This window comes from Leptopilina heterotoma, unplaced genomic scaffold (assembly GCF_015476425.1).
Source record: "Leptopilina heterotoma isolate Lh14 unplaced genomic scaffold, ASM1547642v1 Lhet_164, whole genome shotgun sequence".
Lineage (NCBI taxonomy): Eukaryota > Metazoa > Arthropoda > Insecta > Hymenoptera > Figitidae > Leptopilina > Leptopilina heterotoma.
This window is the reverse complement of record NW_025110880.1, coordinates 446,015-470,441: the sequence shown is the minus strand read 5'-3', so window position 1 is coordinate 470,441 and position 24,427 is coordinate 446,015. Positions and strand designations below refer to the sequence as shown.

The 24,427-nt window shown below is 25.0% G+C and overlaps 1 protein-coding gene across 2 annotated transcripts in view; it reads right to left on the bottom strand.

Moving 5' to 3' along the window:
- Positions 1-24,427, bottom strand: part of LOC122499057 (uncharacterized protein DDB_G0287625) — a 274,973-nt gene that overhangs the window by 22,531 nt on the left and 228,015 nt on the right. The gene's annotated exons all lie outside the window — the stretch shown is intronic.

Sequence of the window (24,427 nt, the reverse complement as noted above, 5' to 3'; positions counted from 1 at the left end):
GAAAATCACAAAAAAAAATGGAGGAGTAAAAATTCGTTGCAAAGTAGTTACTTGCTTCCTTTGAAATTTCAAAAGCATACATTTAATAGCTTTGAAATATGATGTTGCTTTTTAAAGAAGAAGCTTAAAGGTAAAGACGTTTCTTTTAAACACATTTCAACATAAAGTAAGTGAGATTTTTTCAAAAAAAAAAAAAAAAAAAAAAATCTGAAACATTTACAGCCTACTAACTTACAATGTTTTGACCCAATTTCAATAATATAATTAGTTTTCAGAAAATAGTATGAAACTAACTAAAGCGAAAGCGTCAAATTAAAAAATATTTAATGTAAAAATTATTTAGAAGGAAAATGTTTTTTAATTAGAAATTTTTTCAAAACTGTTGGAAATTACTACATTTCTGATATAAAATGGTATTTTAGTTTTAATTTAAGGAAAAATATCCGTAAAGCACACAATATCTGGCAGAATTTTACTTTAACTATTTTTTTATAATTTTATTATTACCAATATAAAAACTGAATTGCAATATTTTTTTATTATTATTATTCTTGTTTGACTATAATTGTCTATGATTAATCAAAAAAGTTCAATTTGAAAAACATTTTTTTATTGTAAGTGGATTTTGCTCCGTTTATAAGACAATATAAAACGTTTGTCTGACTAAACCTTACTTGTACTACTAAAGACAACAGTATTGATTTTGAACCGATTTGTCTGCCAAAAGATGATAATTTCTATTAACACTAAAAATACAAAACTATTAAAAAATTGTTGTCTAGCTGTATATAAATTTGTACTAATAATAAAAAAATTCCTTAGTTTTACTGTACATTTATTTATATATGTATTATTATTATTATTATTATTATTATTATTATTATTATTATTATTATTATTATTATTATTATTATTATTATTATTATTATTATTATTATTATTATTATTATTATTATTATTATTATTATTATTATTATTATTTATGTATTTATTTTTTACTATTACTAATTTCAACAATTTTTTTTCTGCAGACAAAATTTTGAATTTTTCCCTGATCCTAAAGAATATTCTGATTCACTCTAAAAATGATTAGATACTCAAAAAACTGTTCTATGACATTTAATAAACGAACTTTTTTAATTGTTAAATTATTCCAAACCACGAATAAATTTTTTTTTAAATAAATATTTAATCATTATTATTATTCCATAGGAATTAAAATTTTCAAAAAGTTTCAAATCTTTATGAAATTCAACAACTTATAAGAATATTATTATAAAACATAAAGATATTAATATCTTCATGTCTTCCAATAATTTACATTTTCATAAAATTTAAAAAAAAAAAAAATATTAATTATTTACAAAATTTTTAATAAAATCCTTTCCAAGAATTCAATTATTTTTACAAGTAATAAAATTTTTCACATAAATTCAATTATTTAAAAAAAATGTAATAAAATTCGTTCTAAGAATTCAATTGTTTTCATGAATAATACAATTCTTTACAGGATTTCAATTATTTAAAAAAAAAAAATTAATAAAAGTTCATTGCAAGAATTCAACTATTTTCATAAATAATATAATTCTTCGCAGGATTTCAATTATTTAAAAAAAAATGTAAATGAAATTCTTTACAATAATTCAATTATTCTCCTAAATAATAAAATTCTTCACATGATTTCAATTATTTTTAATAGAATTTTAAGTAAATTCTTCGAAAAATGTAATTTTCAAAAATATTCAAAATTCAATAATTTTTTAAAATTCATGCTATAATGCTTTTAATATTCAATTATTATGTACAATTTTCAACTGACATTCACTTTTAAATAAATTTTTATTGGTAAATTCTACGAGAATTCAATTATTCAAATATAAAAATAAATAATTTATTGATTAAATAAATGTTTTTCAAAATTGAATCCTTATAAAGAATTTTATTATCAAATTATTAAATAATTGAATTTTTTCTTCTTTTGAAAATTTTTTTTATAAAATAGTATAGATATTAAAAATTATTGAATTGAGGAAAATTTTAGAAAATAATTGAAATTTTGACAAGAATTTTATTAAAATTTTGAAAAATTGTTAATTTAATTTTGGAGAAGAATTTTATTATTTTTAAAGATAATTGAAATTTTGACGTAGAATTTTTAAAAATTTTTGAACATAAATAAATTTCTGCATAGAATTTTATTACTTTTGAAAATAAATTGAATTTCTGCAATCATATTTGTAACTTCTTCTAAAAATTAATTTTTTCCAGTACTTTAATAAAAATCTCTGCATTTTCCCTCATTTTCCTGACCTATGACAACATTGAAAAAGTTAAAATATTTTTTAAATAAAAAACTTGTAGAATTCTTATGGAAACTCCGAGGAAATTCCATGGAGAAGTTCCATAGAATTTTCAGGGGGTACTTCTATGGAATTTTTCGACGTGGGTAATTTAGTATCAACACTTTATCTTTGCCTGCAAATTGATTTTGACTACTAATTACTAAACCATTTGGTCTGACTATAAATTGATTTATACTACTGATTACGAAAATTTTTCAGTTGCCTACAAATTGATTTCTATTATTAATTACAAAATATTTTAGTCTGACTTTAAATTGATTTTTACTACTAATTTCTAAAAATTATTGTTTTGACTATAAATTGACTACTACCACTGATTACGAAAAATTTTTATTTGCCTACAAATTGATTTCTATTACATATTACAAAATCTTTTAGTTAGACTGTTAATTGATTTTTACTACTATTTATACTAAAAATTATTGATCTGACTATAAATATTGATTTTGACTATTTATTTCAAAACCTTTTTGTCTAGGCTTGTAATTTCTATTACTAAATGTAAGAGAACATAGTCAAGGTTAGACCCCCGCTATTTATAAAAATTTTTAAGAATATTATTATTATTATTATTATTATTATTATTATTATTATTATTATTATTATTATTATTATTATTTAAATTGTCATTTATATTATTAAATAAATAGTTTTTATTTATTATTATAAATAATATCTCAATTAAAAAATGTGTTCAGTTTTTATTCTCATTCATCGTTCAACAATTTTTGATCGAATTAGTATTATTAGCATTTTTTCATTAAAAAAATGTTTTTCACCGTAAATGATCCACATATGTATATATGTCGATTTTTATTTTTGATTGAAGCTTTAAAAAAAATCCCGCTCTGTTTACGGTGTTATGAGCGAGGGAATCAAACTACTAAATCCAATAACCTTTCAGAGCATTGTAGATGCATAAATATTCCCACGGCAAAGCGACAGATCGACTGTTTTATACCACTCGCACATCAGTCTCACATCGCTCGTTTTCCAATAAAACATCTAAATCCATATCTGAATGTCAGAGTCACGAGATATATTTTATATTAAACTACCGATATATATAGTTCTTTTTCTTCAAAATTTATTTCGTGATCTCTCTCTCTCTCTCTCTCTCGTTTTTAATAAAACACTGATTAGAGGTTAAATTTAGTTTCTGCTTCTCATCAAAAAAAAAATTTTTTTTTCTTTTTTTTTAAATTCGTCTCACCACGAAATTCGTTTACAAAGTCAAGCACTTGAAATTCGAACGAATCTGCTGAAAAGCGAACGTCGAAAAGAGAGTAATGAGTTAAAAGGATGGGATAACAAGACTAACAAGCACTTTTTCGCAGCACTAGCAACACGAAATCGCAAGAGCCAGTGAATTTAACTTTTAATTCCCTACCTATCTTCTTTTTTTTTTTTTTTTAATTTTCCTACTCTTCTTTTTTTTGGAGGGATTCATCGTCAATCAAAACATAATTCAGATGCGAAAGTTACACGATTTTATTGGATCGTTAATGGCTTTATTACCTTATACTCCTTTTTCTCTCGGTAGCCAACTGTGTCATTTTTTTCGAGAGAGAAAAAGTGATATTTCACCTCAGTGGATTTATAGCTTATAAAAATCGTGACAATGTCGTGTTATTTTATCTTTAGTACTTCATAATGAAGATAAAGAGACTTGTTTTGTTTTTTGATTTCGTGGCTTAAATGTTATAACGCCAATAAAGTGACATTTTCTTTTATTCGATGCATTAATTTGTCGAGAAATTCTCATTTGTCAGGGGGGGGGGGGGATTATTTTCATTGTTCTAATTGTTATCTATAGTTTTTTTTATAACAATAAATTCGAAACCATTTTTAAATTCAAATTGTAATTATTATTTTATATTATAATTTCATTTGATTATTACACACTTCTTTAATTTTTTAAAATAATTATTAATTAATAATTAAGAATTAATAATTATATAATTGATAATTATTAATAAATAATAATTTGTTATAGTAAGCAGTAAGTAGTTTATAATTTTCTTGAAACTGAAGATGATTCCACGTTTTTGTTAATTATTCTTTAGTTGTATATTATTTTCACAGTTTTTTTATTCTTATTTTAATTTTATAGTTATTTTTACATTTTTCTAGGCAAAAAAAATAGTGAATGGAAATTTTAAATAGCAGAGGGAAAAACAATTATTATTATTCTTAATTAGCATGACAATGTTAAGTGTACGTCAATATTAGTTCAGATCGTAATTTATTTTAACATAATCTAATTTAATCTCCCCCTTGTATGACCGCTTCTACACACTGTACACACATCGTGGTTTTATTTCATTAAAACGAGGTGAAAGAGAGTTTATATGAGCTTTACAAAAAGCTCTCAATGTCACGAACCTCCGTCGCGGTGAATTCTGCAAATGTACAAGGTGTCCATTAAATCACCATAAAGCAATTATACAAAATTAAATTTCAAGTAACTTTAGAATGTAAATAAACTTTTTTTCTATTACATGTAATATATTTAAAGTTACCCTCACGTATTATTATGTAAAGTGTCAGTTTCTATAGAAAAATGCATTAGTGTGTTAATGCATTTTTGATTAGATTTAACAAAAATTTGTACATTGTTTTTTTTTTTTAATTTTTACTGTGTCATTATTTAATTCTTTTTTGGACTTTTTATTTTATTTTCACAAAAGTTGGGAGTAAATTCATTAGAGGTTTTTAAATTTTAGAAAAATTTCTTCTTTTTTCAGCAGTTTTTATTTTATTAATGGAAACTAATTTATTCCACAAAAAATATTTTAATTTATATTTTCAGAATATTTTTCATGTAATTGAAAAGTGAACTTTTAAGAATATTAATTTTTTACTATAAAAACACCTTGCCGACTTTTTAATTCTTAAACAAAAATATCGGTTTTAATATGTCAATCAGTAATTTTTGAAAATAACGTTTTTTGTCTAGAAATGTTTACTCAGGGCGTTTTTGGTATCATTGGATCCGAATTTAATGTCAAATTTTATAGAAATTCAAAGAGGCGGATTCAAAATTTTTTTTCAATTTTGAAATTATAAACTCTCCTGATTGACGAGTTATAAGCAACTCTGGACAATTTTAAATATTTTTGGTTGTCATAATGGATCCGACATTTTGAATTTTTCAAATCTAACCTTAAATTCTGATTCAGTGACTCTGGACAATTTTAAATATTTTTTGGTTGTCATATGGTATTCGCCATTTAAAACTTTTCAAACCTAACATTAAATTCTGATTCAGTGACTCCAAAAACTTCCCTAGTAAACATTTTAAGACAAAATCGTTAATTTTTACAATAGTTTGTCGCCATATTGTGTACATTTTGAATTTTTTAAATCTGACATTGAATTTTGAATCAGCGACCCTAAAAACCTAAGAATACACAGTGATACACAAATCGGAATGGATTTAGTATTTGTTCGTCTATGGAACAAATACAGTTCATGGACTTTTTTATCATTCAATAAAATTTTCCAGTTTTTCTGTTTTCTTCAAAATTTATCTTTATTATCTTTTTCCTTTTACGTCTTTTTCTGTTTTAAAACTATTTTGATGAAATACCCAAAAGAAAAATATAAAAAATTTATCGTACCGAAGAAACGAACTTTTAAAACATAATATTTTCCTAACATATTTTTATATGAAGTATTCATTACGAAAACTTGCACAGATACAAAATAGTTCAAAACGATAAATGAAATAAAAATTTTTTATTTTACGTCCCTATTGATTTTGCAACACCTCGTCTACTTTTTCATCAAATAGACATTTCAAATCGATTATCTTATATCAGCAACAAATTACATGAAGTAAAATTTTCTGCTATCAAAAACCAGTAAAATATTTATTACTAAAATCATTTTTTTGATATGAGGAGGACAAATAACGTCAGACAGATTTGAGTAACTATTGAATGTGAACGTTGAAAAGTTGTGCGACAACATGTTCAAATTTTTTGCAAAACCAAGTTGTGCTTTATTAATTTTTTTGAGTCTAGTCATTGCGAATGTAAATTCCTATGGAAAAAAGAGTCCAAACATAAAGCGAATGAACAGTCTTGCTGATTACATCGTTCAGAAGTCTGCTAAACATCAGGTAATGATACTCACTGATCAAGAAAACACAAATCATTCGCTGAAAATTAATGACTTTGTTCAAAAGATTAATTGGCACTTACCGACACTAATGACGACAACTTATGAAGCTGAAAATTCATCCAAATTTCAAAGACACATTGGTAGGAAACCTAGGGAGACGACACTGTTTATCATCATCAGTTGTTCGGACTCTGAGAATTTGACTGAATATTTAGAAGCGCCTGTAAAATTATTATCGAAACTCTCTCATCAATACACAAGACCAAAATGCCTTATTGTTCACTTTTCAAAATTCAAAGAGACGAATTACAGAACACTCTTGACATCCTTATGGCATCGACAATTTATAGACATTACTGTTCTACACTTGACGAATGAGAATGTAAATCTAAACACAGATTTAAAAAGAACAAAATATGTTCCAACTGTTCATGAATTCAATGATTTTTGTCAAAACTATACTATTCAGAGTCCGATGACATCTGTCTGGTTTCCTGATAAAGGAAGAAATCTTTGTAATCAAAAGATAAAACTTTCATTGCGAAATAAATATTTCTTAGCTAAACATTTGCATGAGACAATGTCCAAATGTCTAAATTATTCAATCCAGGTTTTGAGTACCATCAAAAGTGGTGGGTTTTCATTGTTGCCAAAATCACATCTTATGTATAATCCAATACAATATTTCCACACATCTACCCAAAGAAAACGGTATACAAGCCGTATTTTGCAATTGGACTCTATGTATATTGTAGTTCCAAAGATACGTAATGATTCTTTAAAAGCGTCTGCCTTAAGTTGGACATTATTAGTCGCAATTATAGCAAACTCAATACTCGTTGTTGCAATGCATGCTCTTTTTATTTTCATCAAGTTTGATAAAGATTGTTGGCAAATACTGGATCTTGGAGGCATTATTTTAGGAATGGGAGTTCGAAACGTTCCAAAGAGAATGCGAGAAAGATTTGTTTTGTGTTTGTTGTTACTGATGTGCATGATATACTCAGGATACTTCCATTCAATGTTGACAGACTTACAATTACAACCGGTAGTATATAAAGAAATTAATACAATCGAAGATCTTGCTGCAACAACTCTGCCTTTAAGGACAAGTGTTTCATCTCTTTTAGAAGAAAACGAGAATAATCCAAAGTACATAGTAAAATTAATCAATAGAACTAAATTGTATGGTTATCACACACTTTTACCAGTTTGCGTAAATGATCTATTAAAATACAAAAATGTCACATGTTCTATGGAGCACAAAAGAATAATTAACATTACAATAGAAAAAAGAAAATTACAAAGTAACTTTGAAATGAAAGTTCTGGATGAAACTCTATCTTTTAGATGTGTAGCCATAGTTGCAGTTGATGGATTTACAATAATGGATAATTTTAACCAGAAACTGCTTCAATTTAATGAAGTTGGGTTAATGTCACAGTGGAATATATATCATTCTACACTAAAATCAATTCCGACTAAAATGATGGTGGAAGAGGACTATTCAAATGAATTACTTGTAAGACTATTAGTAATCTTGATCTGCGGTCATTTAATGGCATTAACAACATTCAGTGGCGAAATTCTATATCATTACTTTACTTAAAAAAAAATCGCTTCGTGTAACTTATTTCCACAAAATAGGGAAATGTCTATTTTACATGTTTCTTTCGCGACTTAGAATTAAAAGGACAAATTGGTTGAAATCTTCTGGATTTAGAATTTTATTTCGAAAAATTTCCTTCTTTTTGATTTTTCATTTCACAGAGAACAGATATTTTGTTTAGAACTTTCAATTAACATGAATTTCTATATAAAAAAATTTGTATCTTATCGAATTTTTATTAGACTGGTAACAATTTCTATGTTTGTATTTAATTAAAGAATTTTTATGTAAACAAATAAGTTGAATTTTCAAACAACATCGTATTAAAATGATAATTTTTAATAATATTCCAAGTTTAAAATCAGATGTTTTAAATTACAAAACGTTAGATAAAATTTAATTCTCAAATATTGTGATGTTATTTTTTTTAAATTTGTAATTTTAGTGTGATTTTATTGTGTGTTGATAAAAATCCATTATTTTTATTATTTAAAATATCTTATTCATGAGCTTTCGCCCGTCGACGACAGGCATCCTCAGATATTTTAACTGAAAATACATGTAATTTATAAATGAACATTTTTTTCTTTACATTTCTAAAAAGTTTCTTATAAAAAACACTAAACATTGTAAACAACATAACGAAAAACTTACCAAGAAGGTTTCTTGAAAAAATGAAATTAAAAATAGTTTTATAAAAAGCTCCATTTTCTGGGAATTTTCAATGTATATAATTAACCTAAACAAGAGCATTTTGTTATTAATTAAAAAATAAAAAAACAAGAAAGACAAGATAAAATGAAACGCGTGTGAGTATACTTGCTCTTTACAAAAAATTTATTTTTGTTGTTTACAAAGTTTAGTGTTTTTTACAAAAACCTTTTTAGAAATGTAAAGAAAAAAATTTTTACTTATAAATTACATACAATACATGTAAATGTTTTTTTTTTATGTTTTTTGCTTGAGGTGTTAGCGGTCGCACAATTTCCACCGGTAGTGTTTAAATTTATTTATTTTTTTAATATTAATTTGTATTTGATTGCCTTTTTTATCAAAAAATATCAAACTTTTTATTAAATGAAATACAATATTTTGAAGCTAATTCTTCTATTAATTAGATTAGTGATTTATGTGTTTACATTTGAAACAACATTTCCCTTAATTTTATCAATATTTATTTTATATTTTTTAAGAAAATCAGTGGGAATATTAATACATTTATCAATTGAAGTTGCCTTGTTCCACATGCCCTTAATAAAATATTCATTTTTAAAAGCGTTGCCTAGATACGAAAACATGTTCAAAACAAAAACAAACAAGAGCACATTTGTTCATTTTCTAATATAATATTTATGACTAAATGCAATTTTTGATATACTTAAAGAGCTTATTGATTTTTCCTTGTAAAAACTATTTTACTTAATAAAATAAAAAATGTTATTGCCCAATGGGAAATTTACAACTGGCGTAGTACTGCGCCAGCACTGGCAGCACTGGCGGCAAGGCTGAGAGCCAGCACTGGCATGGCACTGGGATGATAACGCCGTCTGGCGCTGCCGAAGTACTGTCTGTCAGTGCTGCCAGACAGCGCTGGCGCAGCACTGGACCAGTGCTGGCTGAGAATATTGCCGCAATAAATGCCGTATTGTTATTAATTAGTCGTAAATTAATAATTATAAATAATTTAACAACAAAATGGTAAATAATATTAATAAATAGTTATTATTCATAAAATATTTCTCTTCTCAAAGAAATTGTATTAAAGATGGAGACTAACAATGGATATAGTAAATGAAGTAGAAAAAAATTGTTTATAACATTTAAAAATTAAATAATAAACAATTACAGTAAGTGTGCATTAGATTTTCATATTTTAGTACCTAACGATTGGAATCTAGAAATATCGCAAACCTATGAAAATAAACAAAATTGCTGACGAGGGGAATCGAACCTACGACCTACGGACTAACAGACTAACGCTCTAACCACTATGCTAACGACACGTGTGTACAGTAAAGTATTAATATCTCAGTATCATTCAGACATACAATTATTGAGTCAAAGATGAGAAAAAAATAGGGATACGTTAGAAATAATAAATTGAAATAAAATAAATTAAACTAAATTTTTAATAATTAAATTACTTTACTTTACTTATTGCATTTAACATTTTACGTAATTCTTAAATTACATGGTAATTTTTTAATAATTTTTTATTCATAGTAAGAAGTATAATAGTATTTTAATAGGAACCAAATTATTATTGAGATTAAAGTTTAAATTTTGTTTATAATTTTAATTTGTTTAAATAATTTATTATTTACAAAATTATACAATTGTGTTAAATTGTTATTATTAAATTTAATAAGAATAAAAAATGAACAACTGAAAAGTAAAATATTAATTTTTTTCAATAAATTTATATTTATAAACATTCATAAACTTTTTTTATAATTTTTTTCAAGTTTATGTCAAAAAAGCAATGTTGGCAAAGAGCGTCGTGAACAATTTTTCTATACTCAGCCAGCACTTGCCGCCGTGGCTTGTCCAAGCTTTGGCGAAACAAAAATTCTGTACTGCGCCAGCACTAATTGTCGAGGCTCGGCTAGACTACGCCGAACAATCGTCTGAGTACTAAGCCAGTGGTGAACATCGGCACTACACTGGCATTTCCCATTGGGTGGTTTAAAATTTTTTTTAAATTCTTCAAATAAAACTTAATTTATTCATTTAATAGTATTTCCTATACAATTAAAAGAAAATTAATAATTAGAGGTATCACACAGACAACTTTTTCTTAATTTTGTCACCTGCTTCACCTACTTCTTCAATTTCAACATATTTTGATTGTTTTGAAAATTTTCTAAATATTTTTAATCAATAAATTAGGTTATAAAAATTTTTAAAGTGGTTTATCTAAAAGAATGCAGACTTTTGAATAAATAATTAAATAACACTGTTCAGAATGAATGGAAATTTTGTAAAGTAATGACTCATTGCGAAATGGAGAAAGAGGGAAAAGGTGTGATGGCCTTGATTGACGAGCATTTTCATAATGAAATTAGTCTCTCATAAGAGTGAATGATAAGTAGTTGATTGTAACGACGAAAAAAATCGAATATTAAAATTGTAATTAGTAATATAAATTATTGAAGTGATTTTCTTTCATTTAATCAAAACTGATAATAAATTGTTTCGAATTTGAATTTTAAGAACTGTGTTTTATTTTTGGATAATTAACATTGACAATTTATTTAGTATTTTGTCAAGAATTTTTAAAGTGAACTATACGCAACAGGATTTACTATTCAATCAATGGCTTGACGCGTATCTAAACACTAAATTAAGTAAAATATTACACAGTAAAAAGAAAATCTTATTTTAAGGCACGAAAGCTGCCTTAAATTAAGATGCAACATTTTTAAGACAGTCAATGTTGAATTTACGCACGTTTTTCGTATCCTTTAACATTATAGCAGACAGTGTTGAATTTAAGGCAGCTCTTAAATTAAGATTTACTTTTTACTGTGTAGTATTAATAGTATTTTCTATAAAAAGGAAAAAATTAATTTTGAAGATGAAAAATTGACAATAAAAAAATATATTTTTTTATACAATTTACGTAGAATAAAAATATTTTAGATCAATCAATTCAAATTTTACTTTATGTATTTCAATTTTAGGAACAATTTTTGAAATCCCGCTTAACTATAATTTATTATTTTTTTGAACGTGATTTTCATGAAGTAGGTACATATTGTACCTACTATGCATAAAAATTATATTTAGAAAAACATTTTTTATCATAGATTTTATAATTTTTGTAAAATTGTCATATTTTAAAATTTCGAACATTAAAATAAGGGAAATATTTTCAAAGTTCTTAAATTGTTTTATTTTTCAAATGTAACTCAATATCATTATAAAAAATTTTAATTTGAAAGAGAAATAAATAAATTGTACTTCAATTAAAGTTTTCAGAAATTTAGCTTTAGTAACTTTCTCCGTATTTTGGAGAATATTTTTCAGTTAGTCAATTTTTTATTTATTGATAATTGTTATTGACAAAAAATTAACTGTCCTATCAAAATGTATTTTAAACTTTTCTATTTTTAGTTCTGAAGAAATAAATACGGTAGGTATTTATCAAAATTTCAATAAATGCAAATTATTTTTTTGTGTATAATATTACTGCGGATTTGGTAATTATAAAAACTGTTTTCATATAGTTTTAGAAGAAATATATTAATGATTATAGCAGACAATGGTCGAAGTACAAATAATTTTTTAAAAAAAACCGAAATAATCTTTGATTTATCTTATAAGTTAAGCTTAATGTGTTTCATAATTTTCAAAAGGATAACGTTTCGCCACGTTATATTTCAGCCTATATTTCAATCTTCTCATTGCTCTATATATACATTTTTCTTTTTTCACTCTTTCTCTCAAAAGCAGCATCCCCTCCGACTCTGTGTAAATTTGAACAAACTGAAAGCTCCCGCTAGTACTTTCGCATTCCCCTCCCATATTTGCTTTTTCCTTTTTATTTTAGCAGGCAAGTTGTCTGTGTACATCCGTCTAGCCAGAATCCTCAACATCCATGAACGCGGTAATGCTGAACGACCACAGAAGATTTCCGAGGTTTCACCCTTTGACCTCTTCTCCACTCACTTGTTTATCCTATGTTTTCACCTCTTTCCTTACCCACGGATCTTATTCACTTTAAATATACTTTAAGCATCAGGATTTCACGATTCATGACTCACAGAAATCTCTCTTTTTTTCAAAAAAAAGAAAACATGATCCCGACCTTTTATACAAATAATATCCAATTTTTATAATTTAATTGGATTATCAAGTAGAAATCCACAATAAACACCTTTAAACCATAAAGGAAAAAAAGAAAACTTCTCACAAAACTGGCTCATTTCCAAGAAACGAACGCCAGGAAAATTCCCCTGAGGAAAATAAAAAAAAAATAAAGGTATATAACTGTGCGGATATCTTAGCCACTGGAAAATATCGACTTATCATTAATTCAGGAACTTTTTTTGTATATATATATATAATACCAAACGAGAAACATGAAACATTAAGGGAAATGAAGAAAAAAAATTATTCCACCTTTTTATGCTTCGATATTGCGAATAGGAAGAGTTTTTTCCTTCTTTTTTTCCTAGTAAATCTCACTCGCCTTTGTAAACAAAATCGTTTCTGAATGCTACGATTCAATTTATAGTCACTTAAATTGCTCTACTCTACTGACTTATTATTTTGCTTTGCGGGAATAATTTCGTGCGCAAGTGGCCACTTTAGCTTTAGAATTGAGGCTATTATTGAGAAAGAAAGCAATGGAAAAAAAGGAACAAAGCAAACTAGTACAAGTGCTATAGCAGGGAATTTTTTTTTTTTCAAATGAAAGTAGTTGACAAGTATTTTTTAGAATTTTTCAAGTGGATTTTATTAATAATACAATAAAAGTAGTTATTACTCTTTCTTGTAAAAAAACAGAAATTATACATTTTTAATAATCTATATTATGCAGCCAGCGTTACAGAACACTTTTCCTAATCCGTTTTTCCCAAACTTTTTTTCCCAATAACCAGTATTCCCAAAAACAATTATTCCCAATTTTTTTCCCCAAATTTTTTTTCCCAAGAAAAATTGACTTTATATCCTTATTTTCAATAGAAATTAATTACGAAGAGGCTCGTCTGACTAAAATTGATATGAACTACTGAATTCCTAAAGTGACATTTGTTTAACAAGACTTGTCTGACTAAACTTGTCAGACTTGTAGTTTTAAACTTGTTTTAAACTACTGATTTCATAATGATTTTTGTGTAGCAAGCATTTGTGTGACTTATACATATTACTTTGAACTACTAATTAAAAAACATGTTTAATAATCGTCTGACTAAAATTGACATTAACTACTAATTTTCAATTAGGAAAAAGTTGACAAAAATTTATTGTGACAAAAATTAATTTAAAGTCCATGTTTTTAACTAAAAAGTTATTGAAAAATGCTTTGTTTGACTAAAAATGAATAGTCTGATTAACATTCAATTTTACTATTAATTTTCAATTACCATTCATAGATTAAAGCTTTAGAAAAACTTTGTTGGACTGAAATTAACTTAAACTACTTGTTTTTAATTAAAAGCTATTGCGAAAAGCTTTGTCTGACTAAAGTACGAATGAACTACTGAATTTCTATTGACATTCGTTTGAAAAGTCTTGAATCCACTAATTTAAAAAAAAAATAAAAAAAAACTTCTGACTAAAATTTACTTTAGCTACTAATTTCGTATTAAACAAAAATTTTCGAAAAACTTTGTTACTTTTAAATTGTCCTTAACTACTGAATTCTTAGTGAAAATCGTTTAAAAGATTTCGCCTGACAAAAATTGAATAAAAGATAAAACTACTTATTTTGCAATTATTTTTGTTTAAAAAATATTTATGTCACAAAATTCTTGTCAAAATTTCAATTATTTTCAAAAGTTTTCTAAAATTCAATGATTTTCAATATCTACTATTTCAATAAAATTTTACAAAAGAATTCCATTATTACAAAAAATTTGAATAAAATTCTACGCAAACATTAAATTATTTTCATAAATAATAAAAACTTTTACAGGAATTCAATTATTTACAAGTTTTTTTTTATTAATTTTAATCGAATTCCTCGAAAAATGTAATTATTCTTAAAAATTTTATTAAAATTCATCCAAAGAATTTAATTATTTAAAAAATTTGTTGATAACATTTTTTATGAAAATTTAATTTCAAGAAAAATGAAATTATTAAATTATTTATTTTTGTATTTAAATAATTGAATTCTCGTACAATTTACTAATAAAAATGGTTTTAAAAATGAATTTCAGTTAAAACTTTAGATTATAATTAAATATTAAAAGCATTATAACGAGGATATTTAAAAATAATTAAATTTTGAAAAAGTTTCACATTAAAATCATTGAAATTCTTAATTTTTCATATTTTTGACAAACAATTCTGTAGAATTAATTCTTTTTAAAAGTTTAATAGGATTTTTATTGAAATTATTTCAAGTTTTTATTTTTCAATATAATATTTAATTGCAGAATTCACGAATAATTGAAATTTTGTAAAATTGAATTGTAAACGAATGAATTTGAAAAATGTCAAAGAACTTTCTTCAAAACTATTAAAAATAATGGATTTATTGAAGAATTGTAGTTAAAAACACTAGAAAATTTTAATTTTAGAGAAGTTACAAATTATTGCGGAAATTCAATTATTTTCAAGAGTAATAAATTTCTTCTTAAGGATTCAATTATTTTTAATAATAATAAAACTGATCGCAGCGTTTCAATTATTTTTCATGCAATTATAATTGAATTCCTTGAAAAAAGTAATTATGTTCATGCAAGTTTTAATAAAATTGGACAAGAGAATTCAATTATTTAAAAATTTGTTAATAAAATTCTTTATGAGAATTGAATTTTGAGAAACATTCAATTATTTAATAAATTATTTACTTTTGCATTTAATTAATTAAATTCTTGTAGAATTTTCTAATAAAAATTTATTTTCATTTCATAAAAATGAATTTCAGTTAAAATTTTAGATTATAATTGAATATTAAAAGCAATAAAGCGTGAATTTTTAGAAATAATTGAATTTTGAAATTAATTTTTTTGAAAAAGTTTAATTGAATATTCTTTTATATTATTTGAAGTTTTTATTTTCTAATATGCATTTAATTAAAGAATTTAGGAACAATTGAAATTTCGTGAAATTGAATATTGTCAACAAATGGATTTGAAAATTGCCAAAGAACTTTTTTGAAAATTATTACAAATAGTAGATATAAAGTAAAATTGTATTTAAAAATTGTTGAAAATAATAATTGAATTGAAATAATGAAAATAATTTTGAAAAAGTATAATATTTTTATAGTATAAAATAATGATTTTATTACTTGGTCATCTTTAATTATTATTATAAAATATGAAGAAGTCGATCGAGTTATCGATATCTTCATCTTTTATAGTTATAAAAAAATTTAATGAACTAGAATTTCATTCATTGTAAAAAATAACACCAAAATTAACTATTTACATCTTTTTTGGTGTTAATTTAATCTGCAACACTGTTCTATAATTATCTAATTTATCAAAAATATAAATAATCAAATTTTACTCAGAACATAGTTTTATCACCTGAAAATTTTTCTTTTTAATATTAATTATAAATATTCTTTTCATCTAAATTATAAAAAAAATATCCTTTCATTTTTTTGTTTGTTAAAAAAATTTTTTTTTTTGAGGTGATATTCGCACACGTTTTCAAATGTAATCTACAAACTGCTGGAGCCATTTCTCAAAGTTCTGGCACTATCTTCATTCTGTGTTTGGTGTAGAAACAAACAAAAGCACGCGCGAGATTATCAGAAAGCCTCTAGGTTTATTTTCCATTGGATGCGTTATCCGAAGCTGTGGATTCAGAGAACATTCACTGATTTCGCAAGAGTTTCTACTATTACGAAATTGAGATGAAAGTTGGCAAATATTAAAGTTGAGATCGTTATTCGGCTGCAACTTAAAGTAGATATATATACACTGATAAAAAAAAATTTCCGAGGATCCCAATTTTCATTCTTTTCCTCTATATTTATTTTACTGTCAGCGGAGCGATTAGAAAATTAAAGATTAAGAATAAAAGATATTAGAGAATCATATTCACATTTTTAATTAGAATTTCAAAAATTATATTTTTCATTGTAGCAAAAAGTAAATTAAGAAAAACTGAATTAGCAAAAATCAAATTAACATTAATTAACATTAATAGGAAATAGATTTGAAAACTGCATGAAGAGTATAAAAAGAATTAAATCACTGTTGTAAAATTTAAAATTAAAAAAAGTACGTCGTACAATAAAACAATTTAAGTTCTTGATAATTCCCCTGTCTCATTATACTAATTACTATATGTATATAAATAAAAGAACTAAGAAGACAAAAATTGTCCCTTAAATTGAGTTTGAACGTTAATAAAACCGAATAGACGAACTTTTAAAGGCATTTAGAGTTAAGACTCTTAATTTTGAGTGCGTTCTAACTACATAACGAGGGCAATTAAAGACATTTACAAAGTTTCTCTTCGCTAATTTTCACAGGACGCAATTTTAAATAAGCCCAAGTGCTATATATATTCAAACTTTGATGGATATTCCATGGAAATTCAATATACTTATTTTTGACGAGTATTTTTTTTCAACTTACCATCCGATGCAGGCAAATTAGACATTTTTTTTTTGCTGCCAAAAAAGAAAAGAAAGACGTTTTCCTTTAAGGAAAATTTGCTAAATACATCATATCGTTGACAAAAATTAAGATTTATTTATTCAATGAAAAAGTTGGTTTTTTAAAATCTTGGCAAAGCAATTTCTCACTCATACCCTTCAAGTTTACATTTTCCCTTTCCACAAAAAGACATGAAGTGAAATAAGAGTCTCTTTTTGACCTTGAAAAGTCTTGAGCTAATTTGGCGCTATTCCATCGTTGTCGTCGTCGTCGTCGAGTGCAATTCAATTGATAAAAACCAAACCCTACAAGTTTCTTCTTTTACGAGCATCTTACATGCTTCTGAGATGAAATTTTTGGCTCGATTAATGGCTTCAATTTTTTTTTCAACCCTAACGAATAGTAAAGATAAAATAATACGAGTTTTTAAGTAATATTATACTCCTAGGAATAAGTGCTTATATATTTTTATTAGAAGGTTTTTTTTAAGAAGTGTCCCAATAGTATTTAGAAAAAAATTGTAAAAAGAGAGAAATCTCAGACATATAGATTTTAAGAAAAGGGAATAAAAATTTCAAGTCAGGAAATAAAATATTTTCAAGTGGGATTTGAAATGGTTTTTTCTACTTATACATTGTGAAATTTTGTCAATAATTCTGTCAGATTTTTTATCTACCAGCTATCTAAAAGTGCAAATTATTTCTACATTTTTATCTTCAAAGTTTAAGTTTCATATCAAATAGCACAAGAATTAATTTGTAAATTTGTCTGATTCAAAATAGAAAGTGCTTACAAAAACGTCTGTTCATTAATTGATTTTTACCTACTGATACTTAAATTGCGAAAATTTGACGAATTTGGTTGTACTTTTTTATTTTTTGTCGAGATAGAAGATTTTTGAACATTTCTGTCTGACGAAATCTCATTCTTACTACTGATTGTAAAAATACTTGACTCTTAAAAGAAAATTATATTGTTTTGTGTAATTAAAAATATTATTTACTACTGATAAAACTAATACCATTGATGATCGTCCCATTTTATTTAAAATAAGATTTAAATATTTATTACTATAAATATAGAAAATTATTAAAAACCATAAATTGTTTAAAATTTGTTTGATCCAAATATAGGACATTAATTGAATGGCATGAGTTTGATCATTTTTAGAAAAAACTATGCACTACTAAATTTGTAATTTGTAAATTTTGTAATTTTCGGTTTCTGATTGAAAATAAATAATTATTACAAGACGTCTGGCTATGAATTGATTTTTACTACTGACAAGTTTATAAATGAAAATAAACAAAAAGTTTTAATACCACAAATAAAGTCCTACTAGATTTTTGAAACAAAAATATTCTATTTTGTCTGACAACAAATTGATTTTTACTACTTACATAAAATCAAGAATATTTAGAAAAAAAAAATTCAATCTAAATTGAATGAATTCAAAATATTTGTGTCTAATTAAAGGACATGTTTACTACTAAGCTAAAAAAGTACCTAATTTTTAAATTGTCTGTTAAAAACTGGACTTTTACTTGTTAAAAAAACATTTAATTCGTAAATAATAATACGTCTGTTTAAAATTGTATTGAACTACTTATAGAAATGCAAAACTTTTTTTTGTCTGTCCGAAAATTTATTTTCACCACTAATTTTAACCAAAAACAGGAGAAATTCATAATTTTCGTGAACATTTACTACTTTTAGAAAAAAGAATACAAGATATTTTAATTAAACTAGAAATACATTTTTATAAATCAAAATTCAAATATTTGAAAAATTCTCCATGTCTCCGCTGTTATTTCATTTATATTAAATTCCTCTCTTTTTTAATTTCTTCCGTACATTATTTATTCTCAACGCTTTTTTCCTCTTTACTTTTATTAATTGCTTTGAAATCTGTTAATTATGAGAGTAATAAACATGATTTTTCCTCGCAATTCCCCCCGCTCTTCAATCCCTTTTCTCCCTTATATATTTCCGTCTTGTTTGTTTTGTGTTTTTTTTTCAACCTCCTTTTTATATTTTTCCTTTTTATTAAGTATTGTAAAATCTTTTAATTACGACTCTAATGAACACAATTTTTTTCCATTTCTATTTATTCATTAAAAGAAAAAAAAGAGGCGTAATAGTTTTTTTTTCTATATATATAAATATATAAATGTAAATAAAACCTTTGGGTTATTTTTATCTTGATAATATTATTTACCTTCTACGACTCTCATAAATATTTCAATATTTCACTTCCATCCATTCGTTTCTCGATAAAAAAAATGTATATACATAATATGTCCCATTGTGACAATAAAGAGTTATTAACGTACAGCATAACTGTTTTTTTTTTTTTTTTTTTGCTGTAATAAAAACGAAAACCATATTCCACAGTTAATATCACATGTTATATAAATAACAGAAATTAAATGCAACTCTATAAAGAACGAGGAACCAATTCATTAAAACATATCTCCATATTTATAATGCCCCATTATTTCCATTAAACAAAATGCTTTAATTTTTAACTCATTTAGTCAGTTTATTTTATTGTCTCGTTAAAATTTTTAAAGCGATATTATTTTTATAAACTCACTTTACATTTCATTTATTTTATTGTTTTTCGACCATGAATAACATAATATTCCACGATAAATATTATAAATAGAAAATAAAAAAAAGGTTAATAATAAATTTTTCAAATCTTTATAAATAAATAAAAAAAAATAACGACTAAGTGTAATACAAAAAAATTTTTTTTTTTAGCTAGTGAAATTTGAAATTCAATTTAATAAAGAAACCTATGTATTTTTCTCGTCTGTAATGAAATTATGGTAAAGTTTGATTAGACGCTAGGAGAAGGTACAGAGAGAGTGGGGGCGAGTGGAGAAATGTTAACCGTAAAAGCTGGAAAATTCGCAGTGACTTTGTAAAATGTGATGGCAAAAGCGTTAAGTGGCCAAAAACTCTTTTAACTTTCCAATTAATATTCTACCAAGGCAACTGGAGTAGGGAGAGGTGAGAGAGGAGAGGGGGGGGGGGGGTTGCAAAAAGGTTGAGAAGGGAAAGGACCCCAAAGTAATACCAAATCTCGTTCTCTCGTTTCGTCTCGGTTTTCACGCGCTCTCCTTTCCCTCAACATAAATCTCCGGTCTTTTAATTGCGTTGAGCAGAGTTTATTTAAATAATTGAAGTGCACAAGTTCTACTATTGAGACCATGGCAAGTAAAACGAAACTCCTGCTGTGTGTCCACTCTGATGCTAGAAATTTCCTGTTCCCAAAAGTTTTCAAGAAACCACACAACAAAAATAACAAACTACTGAATTAAAAAAATTAAGAACAAACATGTCTGACTATAATAGACTTTACTACTGAAAGTTCTAACAATTAGCAATTTTAAACATAATAGAATTTAAAAATTTTCTAATTTAAATTTTTGTTGAAAACACTAAGAAAATTCAATTTTGGAGAGGAAATTACAAATAATTGCAGAAATTCAATTATTTTCAAACAAATTTTAATAAAATTGTATGCAAACATTTAATTATTTTCATAAATAATAAAAATTTCACAGTTTGATTGTTTTTTAAATTGTTTTCATAAATAATACAATTTTTAAAATTATTTTTATAAATAATAATAATTTCACAGTTTGATTGTTTTTTAAATTGTTTTCATAAATAATAAAATTTTTTTAAGGAATTTAATTATTATTTTTATAAAAAATCATTTAAAATTCTAGAAAATAATAATTGAATTAAAACGATGAAAATAATTTTAATGAATGTCTTAATTCCTGTGGTAAATCCTGTTTTGAAAAATAAGATTAGAAATAGGAATTTTGCAAATATTTTTCTTCTTTTTCTAAAACAAAATAATAATTTTGTTAAAAAAATTGTGATTCATAAATGAAAGAACATTCAAATTTTTATAGTTAATTTTCTGTCCGACTAAATTGGAGTTTCACTACTAACTAACAGAAATTAAAAAATTTTAAACATTTTAAGTTGATTAAAGTATTTTTGACTACTAAAAGTTTACAAATATAGTGAGAACAAGTTTGTCCGACTAAAATGGATTTTTCTACTAAAAGTATTAAAATTTTAATCTTAACTTCTTAAAAGAAAACTATGTCAGTCTATTTTTCGATCTGACTGAAACGTATGTTTACTACTCATTAACAAAAATTCAAATATGAATAAATTGTAAAAATAATTATGTCTGACTATAATAATAGATTTAACTACTAATAGATTATAATATTTCCACCTTACTCAAAATATTATTAACTGCTTTTTTGTTAGACTATATTATATGATTTACTACTTATTTAGAAAACTACAAAGATATAATTTATTATTTATTTATCAATCAAAACTTTCATTTACAAAAATTTCCATTTACCACTTTTTTGTCTGACTAAATAGTAATTTTACTACTTATTTACAGAACTGCAAACCTTAATTTGATTTTTGACGAAAATTGTTTTTACTAAAAACCAAAAACTTTATATACTTTCCGTTTCGAATAAACTATTATTAATTTATTACTTTTCTGTCTGTCTAAATTATAGTTTTACTAGTATTTCATAGTCGTGCAATAATATAAAGTCACTTTTGTAGGTTATTATGATGTTTAATACTGAAAAATGAGATAAAATTTATAGACGGAATATTTCTAAATTGACTTCTTTTTATTGTCAGTAATAAAATCAAGCATAAGTCAGACAGAATTATAATCCATTTTCTTTATTTTCCAATACTATAAATTTCACCAAATCACCTTCAATTACCAAGACTTGTACCAATAATAAAACTACGATTTATTTATAGTCAGAAGCTATTATATTTTTTCTAAATTATCAATCAGTAGAAAAATCAATATATGACCAAACCGCATGCGTTGCCGGCTTTTTATAAAAAATTTTTCACTGTCAGTAGAAATAATAAATTTAAGTCAGATTGTTGCGAAACTTTTTAATTCACACCCAGTAAAAAGGAATATTCAGTTCACATTCCTGGAATGTTCCATTTGCAACATTGAAAATATTTCTTTGGAATATTTCAACCACATTTTGAAAATGTTTATATCTTGAATATTAATCTTATGTCCTACCTTTTACTGAAGAAAATAAAATTTCAAAGTGAGAAGAAAATTCCGCTCAACAATTATTTTTACATTTTATTTTCAATTTACGAATATTCATATCTAAAAAAAAGGAATTTTTGCCTATATTTGAAAATGTTTTAATTGAAAGATTAATTTTAATATTTCTTTTTTGATTGAAATTATTTCTCTAAAAATAAAACAAATTTATACTAGAAAGAAGAATAATGTAGAAATATTCCAGGAATTTAAAGGAATATTCGTATTGAGGAAACGATATAATTTTTTTTATTAATTTTTTTTTAAAGAGAAAAGAAAACAGTTGATGTAGTGATGTACCTGATAAAAATCAGGTACACCTAATAATCTTATTCCACAGTAAAAAGAAAATCTTATTTTAAGGCACGAAAGCTGCCTTAAATTAAGATGCAACATTTTTAAGACAGTCAATGTTGAATTTACGCACGTTTTTCGTATCCTTTAACATTATAGCAGACAGTGTTGAATTTAAGGCAGCTCTTAAATTAAGATTTACTTTTTGCTGTGTCCATTAGGCAATTTAGGTAAAGTAATTGCCAAAGAGATAGCAAAGGTAAATAGTACAAAGTTGAGAAGAAATTAAATAATCTAGGAAAATTTCTTCGAATAAATTTTCTCAAAAATTATAATTAAATGAAATGCAGAATACTTAAAGAAAAATTTGCTTCGTCGTTTTATTGAATCGACTTGTATCATCGCCGCATTTCATATAAATTTAGTTTTACTTTTTTTTTGCACAACGATAATAAATTTTTATTTTCCCGCATTTTCACTGCAGTCTTGCTCGCCATAAGGAAATACGAAATTGAATACGATTATGTGAATTCGATTCGACGATAGAGAGCTTTTTGAGCATAAATAATCTAAAAACTTTGTTCAAGTTTCTTTTTAAACGTGGCGCAAAAGATATATTTTCGTTTTGGTATATATATATGTATATGTATAAAGGGAAGAATGGAAGGGGCAAATCGGTATCACTATATAAAGAGACTGTCTCACGTCCTTCTATGCGCGGGGGAAAATGGACGGAAAATGGACGGAAAATGCACCTCTTAGCCTTTACTTAGGGCCACGAAAATGGGATAATAAATAATCGTCAGATAAGGAAAAATCGTGAGCATGCGTTTCTAGACGTCCAGACGCACTTTGCTGTCTCCATTCTCGTATTCGTAATATGAATGAGAGTATATGTGCGTATTTTGTATTTTTTACCATATCTTTCTTCACGTTTCTTTTCTCATCTCAGACTTTCTCTTACTTTTTTTTTATTTCCTCGACTTACGACCCCGACTAAAATCTTTGCCAGGATTTTCCTCTTATATTACTTATATTCTTCCATTTTTTTTGCGCATATACATTTTCAAGTTTTACGTAATATTCCAAGTTTTGTAAAACCAAAGAAAAAAAAACATGAAAAAAATGCTGAATTTAAAACAAAATTTATTTTTTAAAAGTAAATTTCAAATTTACACTGTAGAGAAAAATTATATTTTTTATTTATAATTTTAATAAGTATGGGTGTTTTTTCTTTCACAGAAAAAATTAAGTGTTGTTTTAACACTAAATTGGGTGTTAAAACGACTCGCAATACTTTTTCACTAGAGGTGTTATTTTAACACACCCAAGAGTTATTTTAATACTATACTCGGTGTTCGTTTATATTACTAACTACACCGACTAGTGTTAAAATGACACCACTGTCTACAACACCAATTTCAAATAACACACAACATATTTAACACCTACACTGAAAAAAAAATTTAATTGATTCAAATAACCGATTAATTGACTATTATCAATTAAATATTTAATTGAATCAAATAATATTTATTGGAGTCAATTAAATGGTATTTGGTTCAAATACTGAAATTATTGATTCAAATACCAT